The sequence below is a fragment of the Malaclemys terrapin genome, chromosome 17 (genome assembly GCF_027887155.1).
Source record: "Malaclemys terrapin pileata isolate rMalTer1 chromosome 17, rMalTer1.hap1, whole genome shotgun sequence".
NCBI lineage: Eukaryota > Metazoa > Chordata > Testudines > Emydidae > Malaclemys > Malaclemys terrapin.
The window spans coordinates 20,362,501-20,367,706 of record NC_071521.1 but is presented as its reverse complement, the minus strand read 5'-3'; positions in this window follow the sequence as shown (position 1 = coordinate 20,367,706).

Sequence of the window (5,206 nt, the reverse complement as noted above, 5' to 3'; positions counted from 1 at the left end):
GGCTCCAGGATTGGAGTTCATTTTTTTTTCTGAATGGGGGCACCCCTCTCGGTTGACGTCACTTCATTAGCATTCTCCTTTCTCATTGGCTGGCGATGGGCAGCCCCGCAGGCTGATTGGCTGAGGAGGAAGTTGGCCGGTTTGATTTTCCAGCGCGGCAGGATGGCCCTGCAGCTCGGTGTCATTTAAAACCTAACCCAACCCAGAGAGCCCCACAATGGGGCGCTGAGACACCCCCCAGCCGCCCTCTCCATCCCCCCTCATGTTGGGTTTCTCTCCGCCATGGGGGGAGGGGATATTTTCTACTCAATCAATGCACTTAAACCCCCAATTTTTAGTATCAGAGGGGGAGCCGTGTTAGTCTGGATCTGTAAAAAGTGACAAAGAGTCCTGGGGCACCTTATAGACTAACAGACGTATTGGCGCATAAGCTTTCGTGGGTGAATACCCACTTCGTCAGACACATGTAATGGAAATTTCCAGAGGCAGGTATAAATATGCAGGTAAGAATCAGTCTAGAGATAAGGAGGTTAGTTCAGTCAGGGAGGATGAGGCCCTCTTCTAGCAGTTGAGGTGTGAACACCAAGGGAGGAGAAACTGCTTTTGTAGTTGGCTAGCCATTCACAGTCCTTGTTTAGTGTGTTCAGACAACAGGGAGCTCAGGTGTGAACAGTCCGGATCCGGGATAGGACCTCTATATCCCCGATTGTCACTTACACACTAGTGCTCCCTATGGCTGTGACACTCGCAGCACCCATCGCTGAACTTCACCCACCACCAGGAGTCCTAGATTTGAGAAGGATGCCCTGAGGTTGGGTGGGTGTGGCCCCCTTACCCTGAGCCAGGGCAAAAGCCTTGTCCCTATGGTGAGACAAGGTTCTGCAACTTTGTCCTCCTGCTGCGATTAAGGATTGTGTCTGTGGGTTACAGTGAGTCATTTAAAACCTCACCTACACATTTCCCCCCTCTTTTTAACTACATCAGTTCACTCAGATTGACACAGACCTTGAGACAGCCATGTTTATCTGGGGATAAAACAGCCTAGAAAATTCTGCTGCAAGCAACCCTACCAAAACACAAGTCAGGCTGTTTGACATCTCTGCTCCTAGCAAAGGACACTACATGCACGAATGCCATGCTTTCCCGTGCTCACCCTGTGTATCCTGTTCTTATAAACAAGAAGGAAAGTCATATGTGGATTTATTCCTCTGAAGTACTGTACCCGTAACTACCAGCAGATATATAATGGGTAAACTCATATGTCCACAGTTCTTAACAAAGCTGGTAGGTCTTATTTTAGGTGGACCAGACTTGAGCTTCTCCCAGCAACTGTCAAGTCATTTGTTATGTTTTAGTTTCAACTTCGTGGAGACTTGAGAGCGCCATGAATTATCTACCAGCTTTTTCCTTTTTCATGTATTGAATATGAGTCTTCCCCACATTTTGAATGGGAGGCTGACATGAACACGCTGGTTTTCCTTTAACTTTCATAAAGTCTTAACGGCCCCAGATATCTTTCTGCAACAGTATAATCATGGATGTTGACTGAGCTTTGGGAAAAGTAGTTAATTCACTGCTGCTGCAATCACTCAACAGGGAAGGCACATGGATGTTTCCATAGGTCCTACAAGATTAGTGTCTATTCTCAGTGATGGACTGTAAGATTTCTGTAGTGTGGTATGCATGTGTGATCTATTTATTTAAAATCCCTATCTTATTTCAGGCTAGTAATAAGATCAGACATTGAGAGTGGTCATAAAAATGTGAAACTGTTCGTACTGCTTCTAGCCCAGCAGAGAAGTGATTTAAGTACTTTGAACCTCTAATAGTTTTTCAGTGACTGATATTAAGTGATAGGGGCCTCAGGCTAGTTCCCGGTGGCCAGGTGTCCTCATAAAAACAAAAAACCCAGCACCAGCTTGAGCCAAAACACTGTTGGTGCATCGTAACAGGAGCAAATCCTCTTTTCCTATAGAGGATTCATCTTACTGGTTCCATGACTGTAAATCTGTTTATATGGTACAGAGTTAAATCATCCAACGGTCTCATTTTAAAAATCTAATTTCAGCCAAGAAACAGTGTAACTTCACGTCCTCTGTTATTTGAGTTCACTCTGAAAGGCAAATTCTCCTCCCTCAGTGACGACTGACTTTTTGGTACCAAACAAGATGATCATATCAGCCTGATATTTTCTCTGTACCTCTCTGCAAGTCCTCCTCCCTGCCGTTTGAACTGGTAAACAGGGCTGGCTCTAGGTTTTTTGCCGCCCCAAGCAAAAAAAAAATGTTGGCTGCCCCCCGGCCCAGCCCTGGGCTCCTCGCCGCACCCCCCTGCTGCCCGAGCCCTGGGCTCTCCCCCCCCGACCCACACCCCCCTGCCGCCCCAGCCCTGGGCTCCTCACCGCACCCCCCTGCCACTCCAGCCCTGGGCTCTCCCCCCCCACCCGCACTCCCCTGCTGCTCCAGCCCTGGCCGCCCCCCCCACCATTGCCCCACACGCACATCTCCTGCCGCCCCAGCCCTGGGCTCTCCCCCCCACCTGCACCCTCCTTCCGCCACAGCGCTGGGTCACTGGTAACTCGCTCCCAGGGCGGGTCATTCAGCAGGAATTTTAGATGTGCACAGAACACAGACAGGATTGGTTCCCATATGGTTACAGAACTGCAGTAAAGTGGAACAATTTTCAGCTTGTGTGACTGGAGGATATCTGGATGCAAATTATAAGACTGTCCTCCATAAATGAGGAAAAGTTGAGGTGCCTTTATTATTCTTTTGTTCCACTCTTTCTTTCTATGGGGAATTTGCCAATGCAATATCACTGTCTTCCTTTTAAACAAAACAAAACAAAAAAAGCAATGGCTGTTGAAAATAGCAATCCCAGTCCTAATAACCACTGGGAAGCATTTCTTGCTCAAGTTGTTCTACTTTTTCTACAGCAAGTTACAGTGGATCAGTATATTTGATTTGGGGGAAATGAAGTAACAGCTGCCCAAACTGAGCTTGAGCACTCCAGAATTTTGAGGTGTTCAAATCTGGAAGGCAGGTGCTGGGGGGGGATGGAGGGGGGGCTGTGGCTCCGCGGGGGAGCGCGGCAGCATGTATGCAGCAGTGTGTCTCGCGCTGCGTGAAGCCAGACACACTGGTCTGAGTGGCACGGTAAGGGGGCTGGGAGGTTGGAGAAGGGGTAGGGGGTTCTGGGGGGGGCAGTCAAGGGACAGGGAGCGGGGGGGGGGTTGGATGGAGCGGAGGTTCAGGGAGGGCAGTCAGGGGCAGGGAGAAGGGGGGGTTAGATTGGTCAGGGATTAGATGGGTCAGGGGTTGCGGGGGCAGTCAGGGGACAGGCAGCAGTTGGATAGGCATGGGAGTCCCAGGGGTTTGTCAGGGGACAGGTAGGGGGTGGGATCCTAGGGGGGAAAGTTGGGGGGGTCTCAGGAGGGGGCAGTTGGGGACAAGGACCAGTGGGGCTTAGATAGGGGGTGGGATCATGGGGGGCAGTTGGGGCAGGGGTCCCGGGAGGGGGTGGTCAGGGGACAGGGAGCAAGGGGGTTGGATGGGTTGCGGTTTCTGTGGGGGGCAGTCGGAGGGAGTGGATGGGGGCAGGGTGGGGCTACCCTCCCTCCCCATGAAGTGTCCTATTTTTTGAATGTTAAAATATGGTATCTCTGCCCTTCCCAGCGCAGCTCTCCATTCACAGCAGGCTGCAACATGAGGTCTCAGCTAGCTCACTCCCTCCCCCTCTTTCCTGTTGGTAGTGGCCAAGGGAATGCTGGGAAATGTAGTTCTTTCCCTGCTCCAGGGCTGGCTCTCTAGGCAGGAAGGAACTACAGCTCCCAGGGGCCCCTGTTGGTTCTCAGCTCCCATGCTGGATCCCTGCCGCCCCTGCAAATGGGCTGCCCCAAGCACATGCTTGCTTTGCTGGTGCCTAGAGCCGCCCCTGCCGGTGAACAGTGGATTAGAGGAAGAACCCTTTATTTTATCTATTTTTTATTTTTCCTACAAAATTTCCTAACTTTAAATGCAGCCTCTTCAACCCTAAGCACAGACCCTGCAAGAATGTAAAGTGCAACTTTGCTCTAAAAATGGTATAATGAGACCCAACGTTTCCCATCTCTCAGTAGCTCCAGAGCAAATCTGCTCGGTGATCAAGGACAAGTGTGTCAGGATGAAGCTCCAGAAGAAGCATTGTGCACATCTTTCAAAGGGTTAATATAGCTCCCTTCCCAGGTTTTGCTCTTGGTGTGCTTCTGGAACAATTTGTATAGGGGGTGCGGAGAGCTATTAAACCAAACTGTAAACTCTGTATATGATTAAATCACTTCAAGACAAGGTTGTGCGGTAGCACCACTAGTTCCAGCACCTATGGATCCAAATTCAACTGTCAGTTTCCAGTTATAGTTTTCCTTTCTTGTCTCAGGCCTGCAAAAGGCCCTATGTGTGGATACAGCTGCTGGGAATGCTCCTTTCTCAAAGAACTGGGAAACCCCTGAGCATAACCTCAGATTAGCTGGTAGCTGCAGTCAGCAAGTTCACAGTCAGTTCTCCTTGGAACAGTTTCCTTTGAAAAATGTCCTTCCTCCAGCCCCCTCTTTGTGATCGCTGAAAGCTTTGAGCCTGTTTGACTCTCAATGCAGTAGACACTTGGGTATATAATGCTCGGGATGTAATACACTAATGTATTGCGATTATGAACTGGTGCACCATTTTTTCCCTTTAGTTTTCTAGCTTTTGACATCGAAGCAGCATGGAGTTTATATTTCTTTGCGGTGTCTTTTTTATTTATTCATTTATTTATACTTATTTTATTATATCTTGAAACCAGATGCTAAATATAAGAGATCTTAAAGCAACATTTTGATGTGAACTCACAGGAAACGTAGGATTAGGGCAGAAATTAATTCCCCCAGTTGTGATCAGGAGGTGCAATCAATATGGCCTTTTGTCAGGGGCTTTGCACTTACTTACAGACATCTCACAAGACTAAAACTCTAGTGGCAATATGTCCAGTTGCACCAAATTCTTCCTGGAATCCCCCACAACTGTGTGTGTGCTGGAATACCTTGACACAATAGGGTGAGTTAAGAAAGACATTTCAACCTTCCACCTGAATTTCCTGTCTCTTGTAAATTCAGGTCACACCAGGAAAGGGCTTAAATATTTCTGCCCTTTTGCATGGAAATTTTAATTCAGATTTTCCCACAGTGAAGTGG